Genomic DNA, 16,300 nt, shown 5'->3' on the forward strand with positions numbered 1-16,300 from the left:
GCCTAGAGCCAGGCACAGAGAGAGATGGGAAATGGTGGCACTTTGATTCCAAAAGTTCCCTTCCCCACACATGCTGCTCAGAGTGGCGGACACCCAAGACCTGCCCTTTCATCTTTGAGAAGCAGAAAATCCCACCCAGGCCTGTGCAGGGTGCAAGTGATACCCCAGGAGGGCAGGAGACTGAGGTGTCACCGTCCCTTGAGTCTGAGCATGGCTGTGGACCCGGGAGGTCCTCCTTAGCCCCCACATCCATGCTCTTGGCCAAGCCTCTCAGGTACTAGCCTGGGCCCTCAGGAAAGTGATGATTTGCTGCAGTAGGGGTCGCACCCCCACCACGGAGCAGGCCAGGCCTCTGCAAGTCCTCAGGCAGGGTCGTTGCGCCTGTTCCAGGCCCAGCTCCCACCCCCACAACCAGTCCCATCCCGTCCCGCCCCTTCCTCTCTTTGTGTTGAAACTGGCTGGGGAGAGTAGGAAGTGCTGGCCTTTGGAAACCTCGAAGGCCTCTCAGGCTCATCTAGGAAACAGCCGGTGAGCTCCCCCACCACAGGGGCCTTGGTGGCAGCAGCGGGAGATTCCAAGCAGCCGCCATCTTGTCAGCTTTCCTGTGGCAGAAGCCACGGGGTTGCTCCCGGGTCTGCCTCCTACCGGAGTCCCTAGGGTCCCCCAAAAGCCCAGAGGTCACCGGGCAGGTGGAGGGCAGTGTCGGGGCCCAGGGATGAGAGGAGAGTTTGAAAGGCCTTGAGTCAAGCCCTTCCTCAGAGCCAAGGCCAGGGGAGAGAGTTGGCAGAGGCCTCAGCTCCTCAGGAAACTGCCTAAAGAGCCTTCCTCCCCCAAGCTTGCTGCTAAAATCTCAGAGGCCCAGTGGCTGAAGGCACGGCCCATCCGAGAGCCCTATCTATCCTTGCGAGAGCCCTATCTATCCTTGCGGGGGGCTTTGCATGAGGAGGGGTGGGCGGGGCAGCTAGGCCCTGACTCCCCCATGTCCAGAGAGCCCAGATCCCAGGCCTGCCTGAGGCCTAACCCCCGTCCCTTCTCCCCAGGATTAAACAGGAGCCTGCACCTTTAAATCGCTTTTTTGTTTGTTTGTTTTTTAATGTGACTGTAACCTAAACTCACTTTGGGCCCCTCACAGCCCCCACTCCCTCAGCACCCTTTTTTCCTTTACATTTTTACTAATTCCCAGCTGCAAAAACTAAGACATTAAAGATAAGCAAAAAGAAGAAAAGTCTCAGTTGCCATAATCTCTCAGCCTGTGTTGACAATTTGACATGTTTCCTTATAACTTTATTTTCCTACATTTGCAAAGCTTGGAGTTTTAGAGTCTAAAACATCCAGTGCCTGAGCCCTGGTGCTGCAGCCTGTGGGAGGTGGACAGAGGATGCTGGGTGGCTGCAAGGTGTTGGCAACCTTGCAGGCAAGGGCCTGGCACCGGGCACGTGCTAAATGTGTGATTGTGACCCCAAGGCTCACAAGCTCCCCATCTACATTTTACTCAGGAGAACAGAGGCTCAGGTGAAGTGACTTGGCCAAGGTCACACAGCTAGGAAATGGCCATGCCAGGATTAGGACCCAGCTGGACCAACTTGCACCACAGTCCAGCTCTACCCGACCCTGGTCTGCTGGAGCATCGGGACAGGGGCAAGGTGGCCCCTGCCCATCAGCCTTCCTCCCCGCACATTCTATGCATCGAAGACCCCAGGGCCACCAACAGAGCCTTCTTTCAGGCCGGGGCAGGGGCTGAATTGGCTGCTTCCTCCCCCTTCAACTTGGCAGAAAAGCCTTTTTGTTGTGGCTCACACAGAGGCCATTCTCCAGCTCACGGGAAGGAATGCCGGCTTCCTGCGCATCCACGGTGCCCAGGCCACAGTGGGGTCCTGCGTGTAGGTCCCACAGGAGTCCCTCCACACCCTCCAGCCCTGCCTCTGGGAACTTCATCTCCCAGACTTTCCTCCTTACCCTTGACAATTTGAGGAACCACACAGGGAGGTAGGGGACAGCCCCCCTCGGCTACCTCGGTAAATGCCGGGGATTTTAAGCCTCACAGCACTTTCAAGACGCAGCAGTTCCACCCTCAGCTGACTTCTCAAGTGGCCTCATGACCCACAAAGTGCTGGCAGAGGCCCCTGCCAGGCTTCTCGCCCTGTCTCAAATGTCCCCTGCACTTGCCTGCCTCTATGCCTTTCCTTACACTGTTCCCTCCCCTGGAAAACTTTTCCCTGTACATCTCATCCTGTGCAAATGGCATAGACCCTTCAAGACCCAGTGTGTGGCTTCCGCCTCCCAGATTCCTGCCTGCCTTCCTCAAGGTGGTTGTTTCCTTCTGCCTCTGGCTCCACGGCACATGGATCTCCTCAGCTCTAGCCCAGCCTGCCCCTTGTTCCAGGCACCCAGACACTGACCATGGCTCCATCACTCACAGGGTGGGGGTGCGTCCTTGGGCAAGTACCTCCACCTCACTAAGCTGATTCCCCACCCGTACAATGGGCACGCAGCCATGCCTATTCCATCATGTGGCTTGGTGGAGCTGATGCTTAGGAACACGTAGAACAGCCCCCTGGCTTGTGAAAGGCTCTCAATGGTTCATTACCAATATCCTTACTCTAAGTGCAGGTACCTGGTGGGCACTGGGGTGGTGTCCGTTTCCTGCCTGTGGGATGGGGTCACAGGTCGGCCAGCCTGAGGACAGGTGCCTGGGAAGAGGGACATTCCTGTCCCACCCGCTTCCCTCCCAGCTGCCGAGGCCTCACCCCACTGGGCCCTGGGGACAGGGCTGCCCCGCCCCAGCTCCTCCCTCACCGAAGCACTTGCCCTTCTTCCCAGACTCTGGGCTCCAAGCCCCAGGCTCAGGTTTCCTCTCCAAGCACCTCTGACACCTCCCACCCCCACGTCTTTGACCCACTCCAGTCTTCGCCAGAAATAGCCTTGCAACTCCCCTCCACTGACAGTCAAGCTCAGAGGCCTCTCTTGGACAAATAATATTACTCCCCTCTTGACACGGGTCACAGCATGATTTCTTAATGGTATCAACTGGATTCCATTTAAAACTGTTCAGAAACAGGGCAAGGTGGTGCATGCCTGTAGTCCCAGCTACTCAGGAGGCTGAGGCAGGAATTCGAGGCTACAGTGAACTATGACCATGCCATTGCACTCCAGCTTGAGTGACAGAGCAAGACCTCGACTCTTAAAAAAAGAGAGAGATTTAAAAAAAAGAGAGAGAGAGAGAGAGAAAGGCTGGGCATGGTGGCTCACGCCTGTAATCCCAGCACTTTGGGAGGCTGAGGCAGGTGGATCACCTGAGGTCAGGAGTTCAAGACCAGCCTGGCCAACATGGTGAAACCCAGTCTCTACTAAAAATACAAAAATTAGCCGGGTGTGGTGGTAGGCGCCTGTAATCCCAGCTGCTCAGGAGGCTGAGGCAAGGAGAATTGCTTGAACCTAGGAGGCGGAGGTTGCAGCGAGCCCAGATCTCACCACTGCACTCCAGCCTACGCGACAGAGCAAGACTGTCTTAAAAAAAAAAAAAAAGTCGAACTAACAATATTTGAAAGCGATTTATTCTGAGCCAAATATGAGTGACCAATGGCCTGTGACACAGCTCTCAGGAGACCCTGAGAACATGTGCCCAGGGTGGTCAGGGCACAGCTTAGTCGTATGCATTTTGGGGAGACATGAAACATCAATCAAATCCAGTTAAGATAAACGTCAGTTTGGTCCAGAAAGGCAAGACAGCTCAAAGTGGGGGCTTCCAAGTTATACGTAGATTTTAAATTTTACTGCTTGGCAATTTGTTGAAAGAGTTATTATCTATAGAAAGGAATGTCTGGGTTGCAATAAATGGTTGTGGAAACCAAGATTTCATCACGCAGATGAAGCCTCCAGGTAGCAGGCTTTCTGAGACAATGGATTGTAAATTTTTTTTTTTTTAATCAGACTTGAGATCTGTGTTGATGCTAAATGCTGGTTGGCTTTTCCTGAATTCCAAAAGGGAAAAGGGTATAAGGAGGCATGTCCGATCCCCCATCCTTTCCATCATGGCCTCTAGCAGTTTTTCAGGTTAACTTTGGAGTGCCTTTGGCCAAAAGGAGGGAGCCCATTCAGATGACTGGGGGGAGGGGGCTTAGAATTTCATTTTTGGTGGAAGAAAGGAAGGGAGGGAGAAAGGAAGGGAGGGAGAAAGGAAGGGAGGGAGAAAGGAAGGGAGGGAGAAAGGAAGGGAGGGAGAAAGGAAGGGAGGGAGAAAGGAAGGGAGGGAGAAAGGAAGGGAGGGAGAAAGGAAGGGAGGGAGAAAGGAAGGGAGGGAGAGAGAGAGGAAAGGAAGGAGGAAGAAACGAAGGAAGGGAGAGAGAGAGAGGAAAGGAAGGAGAAAGGAAGGGAGGGAGAGAGAGAGGGAAGGAAAGAAGGAAGAAGGGAAAGAAGGAGAAAGGGAGGGAGGAAGGAAAGAAGGAAGAGAGGAAGGGAAGGTGGGAGGGAGGGAGGGAATAAAGAAGGAAGGAAGGCGGGAGGGAGGGAGGGAAGAAGGAAGGAAGGAAGGAAAAAAGGAAGGACGGAAGGAAGGAAGGAGGGAAGGAGGGAAGGAATTCCTCGAGCCAGTGACGCAGCACTATCCTACAACCTGTAGACTCCAGCCCAATCAATATCTCTTTACAAATGGGGATACTGAGGCCTGGAGAGGGGGTTGATGAGGCCATAGTCACCTACTGTTTGAACTGTGTCTTCTGATCCCCAGGCAGGACTCTCCTCCCACCCTCCCCTATCTTACCCCACCCCCGACCTCCCCACCCCCAAGGAGGACCCCCCTTCATCTATTCTTCTGCAGAACCAAGGGCAGTGGGTTGTGATTAATTCAGCTTTCCTGATAAAGGGCAGTCCTGTGCTTCCTGGAGCACGAGTTTCCAGGGGCTAGTGAGGAGGAGCTCTGCTTGGCCTCCCCTCCCTCTGCCAGTGGCCCCTGTGTTGTCCTGTAAGAACAACCCCCCCTCCCTCTCAGTGCATGGACTCTGGCAGAGCTGACTGCTCACCCAGTGGTGGCTGGATGGGCTTATGCCCCAGGACCAGCCAGCAGCCCCCGAGTGCCTGGTGCAGGGGTAGGCAGGAAACCCAAGCCTAGCCCATCAGGGCCTCCCTGGGACTTTTCCTGGAGCCCCTGGGAGAGAGAAACCTGTGTCCACTGGGATTGCTGAGCTCCTGGGATGTGAGCCTGGAGCCCTTGACAGGTCATCTTGCCCCCACAGGGAGAGAGCCTGCCCCGGAGCGAAGCCAGTACAGAAGAAAACAGAGCCTTGAAGTGGCACAGAGCTGTGGAAAGGGATCATCTGAGCACCTGGATCCAGCCGTGCCTAAAGGCTCGTGGCCCGACTTTGCAGTTTCATGTACTGATCAACTCACTTTCTGAAGCCAGTGTGAGCTGTCAGGTTCTGGTTTGGTTTAGTTTTTTTGTTTGTTTGTTTTTTGTTTGTTTCAGATGGAGTCTCACTCTATTGCCCAGGCTGGGGTGCAGTGGCACGATCTCGGCTCACTGCAGCCTCCACCTCCCAGGTTCGAGTGATTATCCTGCCTCAGCCTCCCGCGTAGCTGTGACTACAGTCACACGCCACCATGCCCACCCGGCTAATTTTCTTTCTTTCTTTCTTTCTTTCTTTTTGTATTTTTAGTAGAGATAGGGCTTTACCATGTTGGTCAGACTGGTCTTGACCTCCTGACCTCAAGTTATCTGCCCGCCTCAGCCTCCCAAATTGCTGGGATTACAGGTGTGAGCCACCATGCCTGGCCCCAGTTTGGTTTGGTTTTTAAATTTTTGCCTTGACGATGTCCTAGGGTAGCTTGAGTTCCAAATTCATGCCTCCCTTCAGGCATTTTTATTGGCCACCTAAGACTCCTGAGGAGCTTGCCAAACTCCAGGACCACAAGGCGCCCATCTCTTCATCCGTCAAAAGTATACTGAGAACCAGGGCTCCCTCTGGGGTCTCTGGCACAACCCCACAGTTGCTCTTCGCAAGAGCCTCTGGGGATCAAGTAGACAAAGGGTGGAAGGTAGGGGGTGGGGCGAGGCAGGAGACATCAAGTTAACTGTTACGTGGGCTTTTTTGTTTGTTTGTTTTGAGATGGAGTCTCGCTCTGTCTCGCAGGCTGGAGTGCGGTGGTGTGATCTCCGCTCACTGCAAGCTCCGCCACCCGGGTTTACGCCATTCTCCTGCCTCAGCCTCCGGGTAGCTGGGACTACAGACGCCTGCCGTCATCACGCCCGGCTCATTTTTTTGTATTTTCAGTAGAGACAGGGTTTCACCGTGTTAGCCAGGGTGGTCTCGATCTCCTGACCTCGTGATCCGCCCGCCTCGGCCTCCCAAAGTGCCGGGATTACAGGCGTGAGCCACCGCACCCGGCCACATGGGCTTTTTCAGATTACATAAAGAAATACGTGGTTAGCCATCACAGACAGTGAGGAAGCCACAAAAAAGCCAGAAATGGCCGGGCATGACTCATGCCTGTAATCCCAGCACTAAGGGAGGCTGAGGCGGGAGGAACCCTTGAGCCTAGGTGTTCGAGACCAGCCTGAGCAACACGGCGAAACGCCATCTCTACAAAAAAAAAAAAAATTTTAAATTAGCTGGGCATGATGGCATGTGTCTGTAGTCCCAGCTACTCAGGAGGCCAAAGTGGGAGAATCACGTGAGTCCAGGAGTTTGAGTTTGTGGTAAGCTGTGATTGCGCCACTGCACTCCATCCTGGGCAACACAGCAAGACCTCCCCGTCTCAAAAAGAAAAGGCAAAAAAGACCATGAAAAATGCGAGCAATCTGTACTCTCCCATCAAACATCCTTGACACTTTAATGTAAATCCTCCAGGCTTTTCCTTATGAGGATATACTAATGTGTATATATATAGAGAGAGAGAGACAGAGAGAGAGAGCCTCGCTCTGTCACCCAGGCTGGCATGCAGTGGCACCATCTCGGCTCACTGCTACCTCTGCCTCCTGGGTTCAAGCGATTCTTCTGCCTCAGCCTCCTGAGTAGCTGGGACTACAGGCTCATGTCACCACACCCAGCTAATTTCTATATTTTTAGTAGAGACAGGGTGTCACCATATTGGCCAGGCTGGTCTCGAACTCCTGACCTCGGCCTCCCAAAGTGCTGGGATTACAGACGTGAGCCACAGCGCCCAGCCATATTTTATTGTTTATGTGAGTTTGTACTGTGCATATTGGGGTTTTTTTAACCTGCCTTTTTCATTTAATATAGCATGAAATTTGGATGAGAAATTGTGGGATGTAGGAGACTTTCACTTTGTATTTGATTCATTGCTTGAATTTTTATGAGCATGCATCATATGCCCACGATGATAAAATACTCGAGTAAACAGTGCGGTGAGTCTTCACTTAACATCGTTGATAGGTTCTTGGAAACTTCAACTGTTAAGCGGAAACAACAGAATGTATAACAAAACCAATTTTACCGTAGGTTAATTGGTATAAACAAGAGTTAAGTTCCTATAGCATGTAGTTCCTCCTTTCACTTAAAGTCTCAGTTTCCAGGAACCTATTGGCAACGTTAAGGACTCACTGTATACTTTAACTCCGTCTCCCAGGCTGGAGTGCAGTCGTGCGATCTCAGCTCACTGCAACCTCCACCTCCCGGGCTCAAGCGATCCTCTCAGCTCAGCCTCCTGAGTAGCTGGGATTACAGATGCACGCCAACATGCCTGGCTAATTTTTGTAATTTTTTTAGAGGCAGGGTTTCATCATGTTGGCCAGGCTGGTCTCAAACTCCTGGGCTCAAGGGATCCACCCGCCTTGGCCTCCTACAGTGCTGAGCCACCGCGCCCGGCCCGTAGATCATTTCCTACTACATCCTTTTGGTGGGTGCACTCTATGGATGCCTGGAGTTCCTCAATCCATGGCAGCACAATTACAGATAAAATTCAGAGAGGCCTGTAATTATCACAAATGATCCTCCAGGGCTCACACTGTACCAGACTTGATATGCTCCCACATCCCCGTTGAGGGAGTTCTTCTGCTTGTACTTCACAGCAGAGGAGCCCAAGGCTCAGAGAGGTGAAGGAACTTACACAAGGCCACACAGCTAACCAGTGCTGGAACTGGGACTCAAGCCCACACCTGCTTCTGACCCCAAAGCTCATGCTCTTAACCTTTCATGTATTCAGTGAACATCTACTGATGTCGGGGGTCAGACCAGGGGTCTAGCAGTGAATAACATAGAGACCCTCGGCCAGGCGCAGTGGCTCACGCCTGTAATCTCAGCACTTTGGGAGGCTCAGATGGGTGGATAACCTGAGGTCAGGAGCTCGAGACCAGCCTGGCCAACATGGCGAAACCCCGTCTCTACTAAAAATACAGAAATTAGCTGGGCATGGTGGCACGTGCCTATAATCCCAGCTACTTGGGAGGCTGAGGCAGGAGAATCCCTTGAACCCGGGAAGCGGAGGTTGCGGTGAGCCGAGATCGCGCCATTGCACTCCAGCCTGGGCAACAAGAGTGAAACTCCATCTCAGAAAAAAACAAAACAAAACAAAAAACATAGACACCCTCCTTACTGAGGTCACATTCTAGGGAGGTGAGCATTCCAGGCAGAGGGAGGAGCAAGCACAAAGATCCTGAGGCTAGACCAGGCCTGGCCTTTCTGGTTTGAGGACCAGAAAGGAGTCAGACAGTGGGTGAAGGGGGTGGAGGTGGGAGGAAGGGAGCAGGACCAGGCTATGTGGTAGAGTCGGAGTTGTTCTAAGCCTGATGAAGAGAAACCCTGGGAGTATTCTAAGGGGCAGGGGGAAGCTGACATGATCTGATTCATAATTTTTTTTTTTTTTTTTTTGAGACGGAGTCTCGCTCTGTCGCCCAGGCTGGAGTGCAGTGGCACGATCTCGGCAGTGAGATCGCTGCAAGCTCCACCTCCTGGGTCCACGCCATTCTCCTCTCTCAGCCTCCGGATCAGCTGGGACTACAGGCGCCCGCCATCACTCCCGGCTAATTTTTTGTATTTTTAGTAGAGACGGGGTTTCACCATCTTAGCCAGGATGGTCTCAATCTCCTGACCTCATGATCCGCCCACCTCGGCCTCCCAAAGTGCCAGCATTATAGGCGTGAGCCACCGTGCCCGGCCCTGATTCATAATTTTATTAACACATCCTGCACATCCTGGCCAGGCGTGGTGGCTCACGCCTGTAATCCCAACACTTTGGGAGGCCAAGGCGGGCGGATCACTTGAGGTCAGGAGTTCGAGACCATCCTGGCCAACATGGTGAAACCCTGTCTCTACTAAAAATACAAAAATCAGCTGGGCTTGGGGGCATGCACCTGTAATCCCAGCTACTCGGGAGGCTGAGGCACGAAAATCATTTGAACTCCAGAGGCAGAGGTTGCAGTGAGCCAAGATCACACCACTGCACTCCAGCCTGGGCGACAGAGCAAGAATTGGTCTCAAAAAAAAAAAAAAAAAAAAGGATACCTTGTTTTTGTTTTGCTAAATGACTTTTGCAAACACTCACAATCCTTGCCTTCAGAGAGAGTCCAAGAAGCGGAATTGCCAGCCCACAGCGTCCCAAGGCTCAATACCAACAAATTACTCCCAGGAAGAAAATAGCACCTGTTTCTATTCCTCCCTGAAGTGGCTGAGTGCCTATCCTCTCCACTAGCTGTGAGATCACCTTTATCAACATAATTGGTGAGACTGCTAAAAATAATGCTTTGTTGGCTTTATTTGCAGTTCTTTGATTACCACTGAATCTGAACATTTTTGCCTATGTTCGTTGTTAACCCTTTTGGGTTTGAGGGTTTTGGGGGGTTTTTTGGTAGGGGGAGGGGATAATGGCCTACTCATCACCATTGCCCAATTGCCTTTTGGGATGTTTCTTCTTATTGATTTGTAAGCACTCTCTCTAGTGTGAAGAAATTGACCCTTTGTTACTCAATGAATTTTAGGGCTAGAAAGTTCTTAGCCCAAGCTCCTGGGCTCCTTGTGCAACACGTACAGATAGGGAAACTGAGGCACAGACAAGAATGGGTATTGGCTCTGGTCAGTTCGGTCAGTTCTCTGGATCCATGCTGGCTCCAGTAAGAACCCTCTGTCAACTTCATTCATTACGTGAGAGAGCCTGTCCCTTCCTCTACGCCCTCCTGGTGTCTATAGGGCTCTTTCTCTGCCCCCACCCCCAATTTCCTACCACAGCCTCTTATTCAGTTTCTAGTGGAGGGGAAGGCATTCTGCAGACAACTGGCTCTGTGTGCAGATGCCTCCCGTGGAGGAATGGGCTCCTGAAAGCAGAGCTTTGTTTCCTGGGGCGGGGATGAGCTGTCCTCTCCTTGTCCCCAGATAACAGGAGGGGGGCACAGAATGTGATTAGGAGGCTTGCTGCATGCACGCATGCCTATGCCAGCAGTCGGTTCAAGGTGGTGCAGGGCTGCAGGAGCAGGCTTCGGACATTAAAGGAGCATCAGAGAAGAGGCAGTGGGTGAATCCAACTAAGTCCTGGATCAGGTCTCAGAAATCCTGGGTCAGAGTCCAGCTCTGTTTGTGCAACTTACTTGAGCTTTCAGCCTCTGCTTCCTGTGTTATAAGATGAGGATCCCAACGGTGCTAAGAATCAGTGAAAAGATGGGCTTAAGTATGTGCAGACATGAGGTTCCACTGGCTGCCCAGCACCCATCTTCCCATCTCTTGGCTACACACCTTGATTTTTCTCTTGGAGCTGCCACTCCTTCAACTCTGAGTTCATGAGTTGCAGAAAGGTTGCCTCTCTCCTCAGCTTCAGGGGCAGGTGGGGCCCAGGTGGAGTCAGTTCCCTATCCCCAAATCTATTCCTACCAGGGGTGGGCAGTGGTACAAGTCATCTCTGGCCTTTGTCTATCTTAAAATGAGCACCACACAAAAGAACAGAGGCACAAGACAGAAAGATGACATTGTTTCAGCCCCTGGATACAGCCAGACCTGAAGTCAACATCCCTTACACGTTTGCAAGAGCCAATAAATACCATCTCTTTAGTCAATCCAAAGGGTTGAGTTGGAATTTCCGTAATTTGTAACTGAAAAAAATACAAAATGCAATCGTCACTTAATCGGATCCTTGCATTTCGTCACCCAAGTCTGAGGCTCAAGGAGGGCAACAGACCTGTCCCAGGTCACATAGCAAGTTAGCATCAGAGCTAGGGCTCTAGAAGTGCAGAAACTCCCATTCCAGCCACACTGCCTTGCCCACTGGGGTCTGCCGAGTTACACAACGTGCAACTGCATCCACTCTCCCCAGCACCCATGTGACCTTGCAAGTTAACAAACAGCTTTGCAAACACGTCTTGTTCAGTTTCATAAACCAATCCTTCAGAGTTTAGAAATCAATATTAAGAAAGCATATTTCCAAAACATGGGAAAAACTTTGTGTACCAAACTGTTCATTCAGCTTTATTTGCAACGGCAGTAACTGGAAGCCACCAGCCCAATAATGGGACACTGGCTAAACAAGTTGTGGCATATTCTTTGATGAAATATACCACAGGTCGGGTGCGGTGGCTTACCCCTGTAATCCCAGCACTTTGGGAGGCTGAGGCAGGTAGATCACTTGAGCCCAGGAGTTAGAGACCAGCTTCAGCAACATGGTGAAACCTCATCTCTACAAAAATTAGCTGGGCGTGGTGGCTCACGCCTGTAGTGCCAGCTACTCAGTAGGCTGAGGTGGGAGGATTACTTGAGCCTGGGAGGTTGAGGCTGCAGTGAGCCGTGACTGTGCCACCTGCACTCCAGCCTGGGCAACAGAGTGAGACCCTGTCTCAAAAAAAAAAAAGGGAAAGAAATACCATACAATAATATTTATTTATTTATTTTTGAGATGGAGTCTCACTCTATCACCTAGGCTTGAATGCAATGGCACGATCTTGGCTCACTGCAACCCCCACCTCTCAGGTTCAAGCAATTCTCCTGCCTCAGCCTCCCAAGTAGCTGGGATTATAGGCACCTGCCATCATGCCCGGCTAATTTTTGTATTTTTGTAGAGACAGGGTTTCACCATATTGGCCAGGCTAGTCTTCAACTCCTGATCTCAGGTGATCCACCAGCCTCAGCCTCCCAAAGTGCCGGGATTACAGGCACGAGCCACCTTGCCCGACCCCATACAACAATTTTTAGATGGTGATTCTGGAATTAGTTCATGCAACAACATGGAAATAAATTTGATACAACTTTAAGCAAAAAAAGCAGGCTAGAAATTGAACAATGGTGGTCTTTAAAGTGCAAATGAGCAGGATAAAGATTGGGAAGAAAAATTGCTGGCAGCGTTAGATTTTGTATTAGATGCGCTGGGATAATGGGTGGCTTTTCTTCTCTCTTTGATCTTTTCCAAACTATTAATAATGTGCTTTTGCTGCTTTTACTATGGAAAAAGTCCACTTGTTTCAATTTTTTAGTTATAATTAGGCCTTTCATACAGACATATCAGCAAAATGATGCTTCAATTCTCTCATGGAACGAGACAGCATAAATACTTTGATATATATATCTAAATAAAACAAAAAGACTGATAAGTATAGACGTAACTGAAGACCAAAGTTCTCAGGGCAGTCAATCTATGCTTCAGGCCGTCAAGTTGGCCTGAGTCTTACAGGGTGGAAGGATCTGGAAGGTTAAGGAGAAAGGCAAGACGGGTAGAAGAATGGCGCACATCAGTGCGTGGCGGCAGGACTGAATGGGGGATCTGCAGCCTGGCTGCATGTGACCCAGTGCTCATGCTGTGGGTGTATCAGAGGCACTTTGGGACATGTAAAGTGAGGCCAAAGTACTCAGGGTCTTCAAGGCTGTGCCAGCCCCCAGCCACTCCCATCTGCATTTTCTTTTTTTTCTTTTTTTTTTTTGTTTTTTTGAGACGAAGTCTTGCTCTGTCGCCCAGGCTGGAGTGCAGTGGCGCGATCTCGGCTCACTGCAAACTCCGCCTCCCGGGTTCAAGCCATTCTCCTGCCTCAGCCTCCTGAGTAGCTGGGACTACAGGTGCCCACCACCACGCCTGGCTAATTTTTTGTAATTTTTAGTAGAGACAGGGTTTCACTGCGTTAGCCAGGATGGTCTCGATCTCCTGACCTCGTGATCTGCTCGCCTTAGCCTCCCAAAGTGCTGGGATTACAGGCGTGAGCCACCGCGCCCGGCTCCACCTGCATTTTCAGAAGTGTGCAGCACAGCCCTGATTGGGGCTCACTCCCTGAACAGCTAAGGAGAAAGACTGGGAGGGAGGGAGACCCCAGGGCCCTGCAGGAGTGGGCCAGGTGAAGGCCCATCCCAGACAGTCCCACAGTGCTGCTTGGTGCTTGGGCTCTGTGTGATGCCAAGTGGCCACCAGGGCAGGAGGGCTCTGCTGGCCACTAACAGAGGACAGAGGGGAGAGATGGGAAATGAGCACCACGGGGGCTCTAAGTGGAAAGGGGCCTTTGAGAGCACCTGGTCCGCTTTCCTAATTGGGCAAACTGAGATCCAAAAGGGGCCCATGACTTTCCCAGGGTCACTCAGAAAGTGAGTGGCAGAGTTAGATTCAGACTTGGTCTCTGGCCCCGAGGAGGGTGCACCTGCCACTCTTCCTTACTCAAGTGCGGTATATGCATACATTCTGTGTGTCTAAAGTGAAGACATTACAGAGGCTGGATGCGGTGGCTCATGCCTGTAATCCCAGCACTGTGGGAGGCTGAGGCGGGCGGATCACTTGAGGTCAGGAGTTCGAGACCAGCCTGGCCAAGATGGCGAAACCCCGTCTCTAGTGAAAATACAAATATTAGCCAGGCCTGATGGTGGGCGCCTGTAATCCCAGCTATGCAGGGGGCTGATGCAGAAGAATCACTTGAACCCAGGAGACAGAGGTTGCAGTGAGCCAAAATGGTGCCACTGCACACCAGTCTGGGCAACACAGTGAGACTCCATCTCAAAAAAATAAAAGTAAATAAAAATAAATAAAGTTAATACATTACAGAGAAGGCTGAAACCCAGATCCCCTTTCACTCACCAGAAGTAACCCGTTTTTCAGTTTGCAATACATCATTCCAGACCCTGTCTATTCACTAAATATTATGTATCTATATATTCATAACTTACATAGCATTTGTTTTGTGACTGAATTTTTTGCTTAACAGAAATGTTATCATTGTGTGCAGTGTTCTGCAACTTATCTTTTCACCCAATATTTTATTCTGGATATCTTTCCACGTCAGCACCTAAAGATCTACCGCATTGTATTTGTTGTTGTTTGTTTTGAGATAGAGTCTCACTCTCTCGCCAAGCTGGAGTGCAGTGGCATGATCTTGGCTTACTGCAACCTCCGCCTCCTGGGTTCAAGCAATTCTCCTGCCTCAGCCTCCTGAGTGGCTGGGATTACAGGTGTGCACCACCACACCCAGCTAATTTTTATACTTTTAGTAGAGACAGAGTTTCACCATCTTGGCCAGGCTGGTCTTGAACTCCTGACCTCAGGAGATCTACCTGCCTCAGCCTCCCAAAGTGTTGTGATTACAGGGTGAGCCACCATGTCCAGCCCCTACCTTATTGTTTTTAGCTGCTACCTGTTTTGTGCAATAGATTACTAGGGATAAAGGTAGCAAAGGGATAAAGGTATTCCCTGAGTACACAGGAAGGCATCCCACCTCCTTTGTAGGGGGCTAAATGACTACATCTGGCCAATGGGCTACTAGCAGAAGTGACAAGGGTCGCTTCTAGTGAAAGGCAGTTAAAAGAAAGGCAAGTTTATGGCCAGGCACGGTGGCTCACGCCTGTAATCCCAGGACTTTGAGAGGCCAAGGCAGGTGGATCATGAGATCAGGAGATCGAGACCATCCTGGCTAACACACAGTGAAACCCCGTCTCTACTAAAAATACAAAAAAATTAGGCCGGGTGCGGTGGCTCACACCTGTAATCCCAGCACTTTGGGAGGCTGAGACGGGTGGATCATGAGGTCAGGAGATTGAGACCATCCTGGCTAACATGGTGAAACTCCGCCTCTAGTAAAAATACAAAAAACAAGCCAGGCGTGGTGGCGGGTGCCTGTAGTCCCAGCTACTCAGGAGGCTGAGGCAGGAGAATGGCATGAGCCCGGGAGGCGGAGCTTGCAGTGAGCTGAGACTGCGCCTCTGCACTCCAGCCTGGGTGACACAGCGAGGCTCTGTCTCAAAAAAAAATAAAAATAAATTAGCCAGGTGTGGTGGCGGGTGCCTGTAATCCCAGCTACTGGGAGGCTGAGGCAGGAGAATGGCGTGAACCCAGGAGGTGGAGCTTGTAGTGAGCCCAGATCACACCACTGTACTCCATGCAGCCTGGGCGACACAGCGAGACTCCGTCACACACACACACACACACACACACACACGAAATGCGAGTTTCAAGCCCCTCCTCTTCCCCTGAGGCTTTTTCCATCTGCTTATCCCTAAAGCCTCTTGTTGAGATGGTGGGTCATTATGAGATAGAAGAGAATGCCTCAGCCTGAGCTGGATACATAGGCTGAGCTAAATACAACTTTGTGTGTTACACCATGGAGATTTCAGAGTTAAGTTGTTTCTGCAGTTTAACCTTGTCTATTCTGACTGACACAGTTTTGGGTGTAATCGTTTTTTCAAACAATTCCTTTCACCGATTGGTTGCTCCTGTTACCGTTACAGACAGTGGTACAAGTAATCTTCCTGTCTGCGCCTCCTCATGCATTCTCAAGCGCCTTTCTCTAGTTTTTTTTCCATTTACATCCCTGCATGCATCTCCGCTCTGCTCCACCATCCTGGAGGCCTGGCCCCTGTAGGCTGCATTTTCCTGCCAGCTCCCTTGCCCTCTGGCTTCTGTTGGGTTCTACCAGTGGGAAGTGCCGGCAGGAGACTGGAAGGCTGGAGAGGGAGGTCATCACTGCTTCCCTGTGGAGTCTGGCAGTGGCTGTGCCTTCCATGAGTACAGCTCCAAGCAGGCAGACCCTAGCCCACAGCCAGCTGCAGCTCCCACTGGGGTCTCCCCTCCACTTGCCCTCTAAGCCTGGGGTGACAATGGCACCCCGCTGTGCTTATTGGGGGGGGTACCTTGACAACCTTTGCAGGGTCTGGTGACGCTGTCTACACCACACAAGTCATGAAAACTCTACTGTTTATTTGGCCCACCTGGAGTGAATTGTGTAACTTGCCAGGAATCTAAGTAATACACCTGACATTGGTGTGTTGTCAGTTTCAATACATGTTTCCAGATTGCCCGTCCAGGTCACAATACAGCTTGCCTGACCAGGTCATCTGGTGGCCCTGCGGTGAGATGGGGACATGGGGCTTCCTCCATGGGGCTGGGACTCTGGCTGCTAAGAAGCAAA

The sequence above is a fragment of the Gorilla gorilla genome, chromosome 18 (assembly GCF_029281585.2).
Source record: "Gorilla gorilla gorilla isolate KB3781 chromosome 18, NHGRI_mGorGor1-v2.1_pri, whole genome shotgun sequence".
Lineage (NCBI taxonomy): Eukaryota > Metazoa > Chordata > Mammalia > Primates > Hominidae > Gorilla > Gorilla gorilla.